Source organism: Solanum tuberosum, unplaced genomic scaffold (genome assembly GCF_000226075.1).
Source record: "Solanum tuberosum cultivar DM 1-3 516 R44 unplaced genomic scaffold, SolTub_3.0 scf00041, whole genome shotgun sequence".
Classification (NCBI taxonomy): domain Eukaryota; kingdom Viridiplantae; phylum Streptophyta; class Magnoliopsida; order Solanales; family Solanaceae; genus Solanum; species Solanum tuberosum.
The window spans coordinates 695,415-707,511 of NW_006238965.1; positions in this window are offsets into that span (position 1 = coordinate 695,415).

Sequence of the window (12,097 nt, forward strand, 5' to 3'; positions counted from 1 at the left end):
TTAACCTAAAGATACATAATAAAACGAACTAATTGAACAGTTCACATCTACATAAAATAAGATTCATATGACTGATGTTTTCAATACTTTATAATCACGATTTCAAGTATTTAACATGAGTATAAATAACAGAGAGTTTATGGAGTCAAAACAGATGGTCTATATAATCGCTAAACTTGAAAATTTAAAAGAACATATGTTTACTCATAATCAAAACGGCCAAAGATCACAAACAGAGGAAAACATACTTTTACGAATCAAATCACTTGGAAATCACAATTAATGCCTAAAACTGATTAGTTCGTCAAGTATGTTTTCTATGTTTTCCTTGTTAATGCTTAAATATTGATTAATGAACATGATAGAAAAAAATTACACACTGAATTCTAGATGACGATCTACAGAGCAACAAAAATTATAGAAAATCATAGAAACAGAGGAGTTGAGTGGAGCAATCTACATACCTAAAATTTTCTGAAAAGCTTGTTGTTGCTGGACTTCGCTATGTTGCTGGACGCCGTTTTTGTGAGAGAGATATATGTCATCTGTGCGTCCTAATATAACGATTTAGGCTGCTGAATCCTTATTTGACTGGAGATGTTTTTAGTAATCTTTTCCTTATTTGTGTAGGAGAGCTTTTTAGGTTATTAATGTTTACCTTAAAAGTGTAGGAAAGCTTTTTTCTCTAGGATTTGGAGAAAAACGGGAGGGGAAAAGTTTTACAGAAAGGCGGGAGTATTTTTTTAGAAAAAAAAGAAGCTCTTTTGCAGCTATTCTTTAAATTTTCTACTAAAAATATACTTATTGCTGGCCAGTATACATTAGTCGCTGATAGTTTGCCTTGCGTAAATACATCAGTGGCAATTACCTGATTGCCGCAAAAAAATTGCCGCTAAAGTTCATTTTTGTAGTAGTGCTCCCAAAATACTAAAACTCAAGAGGATATACTTACCTCAAGCTTTGATAGGAATTGAAGGAAACAAATGAGGATACTGCGACTACATATAATGCTCGGCTCCCAAGTAGCACCCTCAACTAAATGATTTCTCCATAAAACCTTCACGAAAGCTATTTCCTTGTTTCTCAATCTCTTGATTTGCCGGTCTAGGATTTCTACCAGAACCTCTTCATATGAGAGACTTTCGTCAAGTCCCAACCTTTCCAGAGAAATAATGGATGTCGGATCTCCAATACAATTCTGAAGCATAGAAACATGAAATACCAGATAAACCAGGGCCAACTCATTTGGCAAATCAAACTCGAAGGCAACTTTCCCAATACGTTTCAAAATTTGGTATGGGCCTACATATCGGGGAATATGTTTCCCTTTCTTGCCAAATCTCATCACACTCTTCATCGGTGAGATTTTCAAATAGATCCAATCATTAATTTCAATTTCTAGATCCCTTCTTCTCACATCAGCATAAGAATTTTATCTACTTTGAGTCGTTCTAAACCTATCTCTAATGAGCCGAACTTTCTCAATGGCTTCATAAAGTAGCTCGGGACCTATCAAAGCAACCTCGCCTACCTCAAACAACCTAATCGGAGACCTACATCTCCTACCATACAAGGCTTCAAAGGGAGCCATACCGATACTTGAGTGATAACTATTATTGTAGGCAAACTCTATTAATGGCAAGTAATCATCCCAATTACCGTTCAAATCTATGACACATGCCCTTACCATATCATCCAATGTTTGGATGGTACGCTCCACTTGCCCATATGTTTGGTGATGAAAAGTCGTGCTAAGCTTAACCTTAGTACCATGTCCTTTTTTAAATGACATCCAAAACTGTGAAGTAAATTAAGTACCCCGATCGGAAATTATAGATAGAGGAACTCCTTGAAATTTCACTATTTCCTTTATATACTACTTAGCATAGTCTTCCGCCGAATAAGAAACCTTGACGGGAATAAAGTGGGCTGATTTTGTCATCCTATCTATAATGACCCAAATAGAATCATGTTGCCTTCGGGTGCGAGGCAAACCCACAATAAAGTCTATATTTACATCTTCCCACTTCTAAGTGGGAATACTTATATCTTGGGACAATCCTCCTAGACTTTGATGCTCAACCTTAACTTATTGACAATTAGGACATTTGGCTACAAATCTCGAAATATCTTTCTTCAAACCATTCCAGCAATAGACATCCCGTAGATCACGGTACATCTTGGTGGCCCCCGGATGAATCGAATATCGAGAACTATAAGCATCCTCTAAATTTGTTTCGTGAAAGCATCAACATCCATAACACATAATCGACCTTGGTCCTAAGCACCCCATCTCACCCTTAGGAGAAAGCATCAACAGACTTCTTAAGTACCTACTCATTCAACTCAACTAATATCGGATCAAGGCCCTGTTTAGACTTCACATCCATCACAAAGGACGATTCGGAATCATCATAAACCATAACACCACCCTTGGTGGAATCCACTAGTTGAACATCTAGTCGGGCCAACCTATCCACATCACGAACCTAATCTTTCTTTTCATCATCTACATGAGCCACACTACCGATGGACAATCTACTAAGTGTATCTGCTACCACATTAGCTTTGTCGGGGTGATAGGGAACACTCATATAATAATCCTTCAAGAGCTATAGCCACCTTCTTTGTCAATAATTCAAGTGATCAGTGAAGACTCAACATGGACCCCATATAAATAATGCCTCCATATTTTAAGGCAAACACAACCGCCGGTAATTCAGGATCATGGGTAGGATAATTCATCTCATGGACTTTAGTTGCCTTGAAGCATATTCAATCACCTTACCATTTTGCATGAGCACACATCCCAACCCAACTCTAGAGGCATCACAATACACCACAAAACCATCTGTAACTTCCGGTAAGGTCAACACCATATTGAAAGTAAGTCTATCTTACAATTCTTGGAAACATTTCTCACAAGCTTCCTACCACATAAACTTAGCCTTCTTTTGAGTCAAAGTCGTCAACAGAGAAGAAATAGAGCAAAACCCCTCAACAAACCTCGTATAGTAATTGGCCAAACCCAAAAAGCTTCTAATGTCGAAAGAAGTTAGAGGTCTAGGTCAACTCTTGACCGTATCTGTCCTCTTATGATCTACCTCAATCCCCTTGCGTAACACAATATGACCAAGGAAAGCTACTGACCTTAACCAAAATTCACACTTGCTAAACTTTGCAAAAAGTTGTTGGTCCTTAAGAACTTGCAACAAAATTCTCAAATTGTCCACATATTCATCCTCACTCCTTGAATAGATCAAAATATCTTCGATTAACACAACCAGAAACATGTCTAGGTATTACCTAAACACTCTATTCATCAAGTCCGTAAACGTCGGAGAAGCAATAGTCAACCCAAATGACATAACCACAAATTCATAGTGACCATACCGGGTTCTAAAGTCCGTATTTTGAGTATCAACCCCTCTCACCATTAACTGGTGCTAACCCTAATGAAGATCAATCTTAGAGAAATAGCAAGCCCCTTGAAATTGGTCTAATAAGTCATCTATCCTTGGGAGAGGATATTTATTCTTGCTGGTCACTTTATTCAATTGACGATAATAGATGCACATTCTAAGAGACCCATCCTTCTTTCTAACAAAAAACATTGGAGCACCTCATGGAGAGATACTCGGTCGGATGAATCCCATATCTAATAAATCCTTTAGTTGCTCTTTCAACTCTTTCAACTTGTTCGGAGCCATTCTATTAGGAGGAATGGAGATAGGTTGCATATCCGGTAAAAGGTCAATGCCAAAATCTAATTCCCACTCACGAGGATACGGGCTAAATCATCGGGAAAAACTTTTGGGAACTCATTCACTACCGAAACCAACTCTAGAGAAGGGGTGTTGGATTCACCATCCCTTACCCTAACAAGATGGTAAATACACCCTATTCAGATCATCTTTCTAGATTTAAGACAAGAGGCAAATTGACCTATAGGTATAGCATTTCCCCCCTTCCACACTAAGATAGGCTCATTTGAAAATTGAAATCTAACCACCCGAGTCCTACAATCGATAGAGGCATAACATGCATGTAAATAATCCATACCCAAAATTACATCAAAGTCTAACATGTCTAACTCTATCAAATCCACCAAACTAATTCTATGGGATAAGGAAACAGGACACCTTCTATAGACTCTCTTCGCCACTACCGAGTCACCAACCGGGGTAGAGACCGAGAACGGTTCTACTAACACTTCTGGGAGTATTTCGAATATCATGGCCACAAAAGGTGTCACAAAGGAAAAAAGTAACATCGGGATCTAACAAGGCATACACCTCAATAAGAAAGACTTTTAACATACCGGTCACAACATCCGGGGAGCTTTCTTGGTCACTTCGGGATTAAAGAGCATAAAAGCGGTTATGTTTTGAGGCTTTCGATTTTGAACTTCTTGGAGGGGTTTGGTTGCCTTCTCTTCCCTTGGCCATGAGCATCGGACAATCTCTCATCTTGTGGCCACTCTTTCCACAACCATAGCAACCGTCCGTGCCAACTAGGAACTTAACAACATGTTTTCTTCCACATTTTACACAATTAGGCCTAGCCACATAAGAACCATCACTATTACCTCCTTGAGGTTTAGGGTTGGAAACCCTATCCTTGTTGACCTTGGGGAAGAATTTGAAGAACCATGGTTGGAGAACCTTTGTTTTAACTTTGATCGACCTTGTACATCGGACCTAGCATTGGAGAAGTTCCCATCACCGATTCTAGCTCTTTTGACCTCCCTATTATTTTCCTTGAGTTATCCTCCTAAATTTGTTGGGCATACACCATAAGACGTGAGATATCGATATCATGATGGAGCATTACCATATGACATTCCTTTACTACCAAGCCGGACACACCCGTAAAAAAATTACTTAGCTCATCCCTCAAATCTACCACCATAGTTGGAGCATACTTCGACAATCGAGTGAACTTTAGTGTGTACTCTTTCACACTCATGCTTCTTTGATGAAGGTTAATGAACTCTTCAACCCTAGCTTCCCTCAACTCTCGGGGAAAGAACCTATCAAGAAATGCCGATTTAAACAGTTCCCACTCAATGGGACCCGCTTCTACCAACCTTTTGTTCTTCTATTGAGTATACCACACTTGAGCAACACTGTTTAATTATTAATCGGCCAACTCCGCTTTCTCTACCAAAGTCACCCCCATAATAGTAAGTACTTTATAAACCTCTTCCACAAACTCTTGAGGATCCTCTTCTACTTTGATGCCATGAAACTCAGAAGGCTTCATTCTAGAAAAATCTCTAACCCATGAAGCAGGCGAATTCACATAAGGATTCACATGTGTCACATCATCTCTATTGTCCTGAGCCATCACAACTTGAGCTTGAGTCGTCATAGCTTGGGCCAACATTTGAAAAGCCTACATAACCTCCACATTCGACATAGTCAAAGGATTAATCAGACCTTGATTCGATTGAGGAGCTTCTTCATTCACATTATCACCCTCCATTCATATAGTGTTAGCCCTTCGTGTATTCATATCCTCAAGACACAAGATAAGAATTAGGAGAGGGACTTTATAGATTTAATCTCAAAGTCGTGACTTAAGAGTAATGAAAGAAGTGAAATTTCCTAAACATCTTAAAGCCTCTCTTTCATAAGTGTAGCATGCTTCACACTAATAAAAAAGACTCTACTAGACGTGTCTTATGAGACATCTTCCTAGAATCATTCTAAAACTTGTGCTTTGATTACAAAGTTTGTCACGACCCAAGGGTACACCCTAGATGTAACAAGGCACATAGAACCCCGAAAGGCACCATGTAAGCCACTTAGCATATCATAACATAAAGCATTAGAACAATAAGAGTAAAAATGCATTTCAAGTCCAAAATTCCATAAAGGAAAGCAGAAGTATAGATTTGTCTCCATATAGCCATCTATTACAATACTTGAATTAAAGAGGGTCACACCCAGTACAACATAGTCCGAAAAGGGAATAGAAAAAAAGAACTACAAGAAATAACATATGTCCTCGAATCATGAGGACTCACAAAAAAGCTAGGAGAATAAGAAAATCCAAGCTTTAGCCACAATGATGACCACCTTGAGGACCGGACCCTACACTTGGGGAAAATGTAGGAAAAGCATGTGTTAGTACACAAATGCACTAAGTATGATATCCATGCATAAAAACATTATAATCATGCTAAAAGGGACATTTTAGTTGAATGCATGCAATTTACTAAGTTAAAGCATCATTTTGTAGATAGTGTAACAACATAAGTCATAGGCATAGTCAACATATATATCATCATAACATAAGACCAACATGTCATAAATACCCTCTAAGCATACTTGTGCAATGCATGAATAAGACCCCACAAATCTCACCCATGCTAATTAAAGCTTCTTGAATAATCATAAATAATAAAAAGTATTATTTTCGTAGTGGGAATAAGCCCTAACTGACATAAGACCATGTGAGCTAAACATGGATTCCGGTGACTCCCAAACCGAAAAGGGTTGCTCTACTTGCCTAAGGTAGAACCATACTCTTAGCTTAGGTGGATCCACTAGATAAAGACCTGCGAAGGCATATAGTTTATGGGACAAGGGGATTGCTACTAGAAACCCGACCTGTACTATCATGAAGGCTTCCATCCCAAGAGATTTCTCCTAGAAACTTGACCCCTACTATCATGAAGGCTTCCATCTCATATTAATATCCACTCGGTGTTAAGTATTAATTCCCACAAATTTCATATTAAGTCTTGACTTAAGTTCATATTTGTGGAAGAATGTCTTGACACTCAATCAAACATAATTGATAATAACTCATAGATTCAATAGGTGAGAATAGACTTTCAACCATGGAATCATCATATTGTGAGAAAACCATTAACATCATATCATATTCATACATAGGTGTGTAATTGAGAATAGAATTTCAACAACACACAACAAGGTCATAATAATAATCACTTTACTCTCAAAGTGTTCTTAAAGCACATACATAAATCTCATAATCATGCATAATTCACATACTTTACCCTTCAAGGATCAAATATAATATTCCATCAACACATCTAAGATTCACTACAATAGACATGGATAATCTCATAATATCCTTCTTTCATTAATTCACCCACATCACAAGATCAAAATTGGAAAATATAGGGATTTCATAGATTTTTGGGGATTTCAACCTAAAAACCACAATAAATCATCAATTCAATCATAATATAAAGTAATTCAATCATTAGAATTAGTTTTTGAAAGGAATCCATGACTTGGAGTCAAACCCTAGCTTACGGGGAAATTATATCTTTGAAATTGGGATTTTGAAGGGACTCCGTGGATGAAATCTATCCATGGATGAAGGACTACCATACCTTAGCAATAAAATCCATTAAATTTAAGTAGAAATACTTGCTCCTTGAACCCTAGCTCCAACTTCCTTCTTCTTCTTCTTTTAAGTTTTAGAGGGAGATTTTTTGGTGAAGAGTTTGTTTTGATTTGAGATTTTTTGAATAATGAGGAAGATTACATAATTTAGGGGTAAAAAATAATTATATAGTTAGTCTAATTTAGAATAAAACAACGTCAGTTAATATTAGTTAAAAAAGGAAAATCCCCAAGTCCCCCTAACTAATTTTTAAAAACTGCCCCAGGTCCCCCACCCATCACTCCATGACCACGGTCCGTGGTTGGAACCACGTGCCGTTCTGGTGAATGTGGTTTGGGTTACTGGGACTTGGCAAAATAGGTCCTTGACCTAAGACCTTCCTGCCATGGATCGTGCAGTCTCGTGGGTCACTGGCTCAAGCAGCCTCCATGGTGTCTATCTATGAACTGACCCATATGGTATGGCTGAACCTACGGGGCGTAGGCCCCCTTTGTGGGTCACTGTCAAGGAATTTTTTTTGGGATCCTCCTCAAGGACCTATGGTTGGTCCTTGGGGTCCGTACCTGGATGTTCCCATACGGAACCCTTTATTTTAAAGTACAGGGAGTTATGTTTAAAACTCTAACAGTCATGTTAAGCTCTACTTTATCCTAGTACATTTCACAATGTTACATCGAGAGAGTAGATAAATTAAGGTATTGGGCTGTTTATAGTTTTAAGCTTGTCGAGGTTCGAGAAAATTCGCCTGAATCGTACTAGTTGTTTCAGGGGAAACTATTGCATCTATAGTTTAGCTAAACCACTAAGATGTAGTCATAGTTAGTAAACTCTAATTACCCATATAGCGAAATAAGCCTATAATTGATCACATCCCTGAGAATTCCTCTCCACTTATTGATTCCCATGTTTTCGTAATTGCTATAGTTGTTAACTGACAAACCAATCCCCCCACTTGACATTCGTGTCACCTCGTTTATTTATCTAAATGTTTTCAATAATTTTTATTCCTATAACCGATTAGACAGCGTTTATAACTTCATAACTAAATTTGGACTTGTACCGCTCCATATGGGTTCGACCCCAATTCAATTGTTGGGTTTTATACTAGATTACGATCGCCTACACCTAGTATTGCATGAGGTGTAGTTGAGAGTTTATCGAAATTACACCGTTGCCGGGGAGTGGTGTTTAGAATTCTATTATTACCTTGTTTTGTATTTATTTTTGACTGTTTGTGAACAGAGGACGAGAGGAGTGTAAACGGAAGTAACGGTAGTCAACTTGGTAAACAAGATGACATCGGAAATCCAAATGATATCAATGACCCCATTCAATTGGGTGGTGTTAGTGATATACGTTTACCTCTTGTTGAGGGGACTGTTCTCTTGCACGTCACTAGCACAATGTTGCAACTCTTGCAAATGAAAGGATTGTATAGAGGGCTAGCTCATGAAGATCCCCGTGATCATATTGGGAACTTTGTGGACGTATGTGGTCCATTCTCGTTCAAAAACATCTCACAAGAATCAGTCCTTCTCCGGTTGTTCCCTTTTTCTTTGATGGGGGAAGCTACAAAGTGGTTAGTTGATCTACTGATGGATTCCATTACTACTTGGTATGAATTAATCGAGGCATTCTACGTAAGTTTCTATCCTCCTTCAAAGATAATGGCATTAAGAGATGATAATCACGGCTTCAAAAGCTTAGAAGGTCAGGCAATCCATGAGACATGGCTGAAATTTCAGAAGTTGTTACTTCATATTTTGACTCACGGGCTTTTAAGCAACTTGTTGTTACAACACGTCTACCGGAGTCTAGACTCAGTGAATAAAGGTGTGGTTTATCAACTTGTACAAGGGGGTATAATGCAACAACCTTTTGAAATAACATCTACTCTCCTCGATGGGATGACCATGATTAACAGAGAATGCTATAGTCGGGAAAACCAAGTGTCTACTTTAACTTTTAGAAAAATAAAAGAGCAGATCGATAAGGATCAAGAGAGAGACCAAAATATGGCCAAAATGATGAGCTAGGTGGATATTTTAGGGAAAAATGTGATGGGTAGTGGGTCTAGAGCTTTGAATGTTGTTGGTGTTAGTAGATTAAACCCCGAGGATGCACACTTTCAGACTTTATATAATGAAGAAGTGAATTTCCTTGCAAATCAAGAAAGAGGTTTCCATCCAAGCTATCCAAGGCCGGTGTAACACCCCTGATTCAAAATAGAGGAAATAGCATGTTAGAACTGCATGGGTCTAGGGAAAAGCACCCTGAAAACTGCATAAGGCAGTAGCCACGCCAGGACCCATGCCCCGTGGATGTGTCCACGGCCCGTGGCTAGGGGGTCCGTAGGTGGGAAAAATACTTTGTCCAGACAACCCTTGACCAGGATGGACCGCAGGTCCATCCACGGTCCTTCAGCAAGGTCTCGTTGGTGGAGTTTAGGCAGCTGAGTGGAGGGCACAATTGGACTTTTCGGTTTTAATTAAATTGAAGTGGTGTTGTTTTTCCTAAGTCTAAAACACCTATATAAGTATTTTTAACCCCCTATATCCCCGATTTAATTCATTCTCTCCAATTCCAAAAGAAAACCTATGGGACCCAGAAAATTAGTAGGTGAAACTAGAGCATTATGTAAGAATTTTAGAATTTAATGCGTGAACTAGTAGCCTAACTTGGGTCTAATGTAAAGGTTAGAGTCGTAAATAACCTCTGGATATCAATAAGGGAGTTTTTGGGGTTAAACGTCAATGTATAACCCCCCAAGGACCAACCAAGGTCCTTGAAGGGGACACTAACATTGGCTCCAAAAATAGTGCACAAGTCACTATCCACGCAAGCCTTCATGGCAGGTGGAAGGCTCCACTGCCCGTGGAGAGCTTCCGTGAAAATGTCGATTTCCGTGTGGGCAGTAGGTACAATTTACGCTTTGAACCATGGCTCGTGGAATCTTCCACGACACTTGGAGATCCTCGTGTACCATGGCTTAGCTCCACAAGCCAAAGGCATGAGTCCACATTAGGGACCACGGCACATGGAACAGTTAACTACCCGGGAAAGCCCTCGTGGACTTTGCCTTAGGCGCATGGGAAGTCCACACGTGAGGCAAAATGGGTGTATTTTTGGGTCCATTTTACATTATTTTTAAGTCCAATTAATTTAGGTCCATTTTATATTATTTTTAAATAACTATATATGGTATTTTAAGTCAATAAAATCCCAAACTAAATCATTTTAACAAACACCCAAATCAAAATCAAAAGATCATCTTCCTCACAATATTACTCTCTCTAAAAACCCAAGAAGAAGAAGAGGAAAATTGAACATTGGGCTTGAAGAAGTCAAGGGTTTTTCATCAAATTCTTTGAATTTTAATTGTCAAGGTATGGTAGTTTTCATCTATGGGTAGATTTCACCCATGGAGCCCCTTTAAAACTTGATTTCAATTTTTACAATTTCCCCAAAAGTTAGGATTTTATTCTAATGACATGGGTTCTCTTTAAAAATGTTTTCATTGGTTGAATTATGTTGGGTTATTATTGAATTGATGATTTAAGGTTTATTTATGGTGAAATTTCCCCAAGAACCCATGGATTCCCTATATTGTTAAATTGTGATCTTAATGTGGGTTGATTGATTTTAGAAGCATGTAAATGGGTTTTGTTTAGTTTAATTGAATTGATTGAATTATGTTATTACCCATATCTAATGTAGAAATTCTAGATGTTGGGTTGAATTCTATTCATGAATCTTAAAGGGTAAATTGTGAGAATTGTTCATGAATATGAGAATTATGCATGTGTTTCAAAGAATTACTTTGAGAATAAAGATCCTATGACAATGGTGTAATTATGGTATTGTTTAAAGATCATTCTCAATATAACCTTACACAAGACTATGCATGAAATGTACATGAGTATGATAATGTTGTTGTGTTGATTGAAAGGCTATTTTAATAAACACACTATGAACATGATATGAAAGGTTTACTCACATAGTAAGGATTCTAAGGTTGGAAGGCTATTCTCACTTATTGAATCTATGAACTATCATGATACCATGTTGTTTGAATTGTTAAGGCATTCTTTCATGAACATGAACTTCAGTAAGGACTTAACATGAATTTAAAGGGAATTATGTCTAGCACCGAGTGGATATGAATATGAGATGGATGATTTTACGCTAGTTAGTCCGGCTCCCCAATGGGTTCCTTTTATGCCAGTTAGTCCGGGTTCCCAAAATAGTTATCTCATGAGATGGAAACCTTTTACGCCAGTTAATCCGGGTTTCTAGTAGCAATCTCCTTATCCCGTAACTATGTGCCCACATATGTCTTTAGCTAGTGGATCCACCTAAGCTATCAAACACAAGTTCTACTTTAGAAAAGTCAGACACCTCTTTTCGGTGTGGGGGAATGACACTAGATTCCATGTTGCTCACATGGTCTATGTCGGTTAAGGCTATATTTCCCTACATGACAAGAATATTAATATGACATAAACATGAACATGATCGATACTTATGACTTCTCAAGAAATTCTACTTAGTATGAGTGGGGGTATGTGACTCCATTCATGCATTGCACAAGTAGGCTTTAAGAGTGGTTGTGGTGTGGTTCTCTTATGCTATGAAGACTTATGAATTATTTATCCTTAATATGGATTATTGCTATGAGTAGCTTTCTTGTTATGAGTTAATGAACATGAAT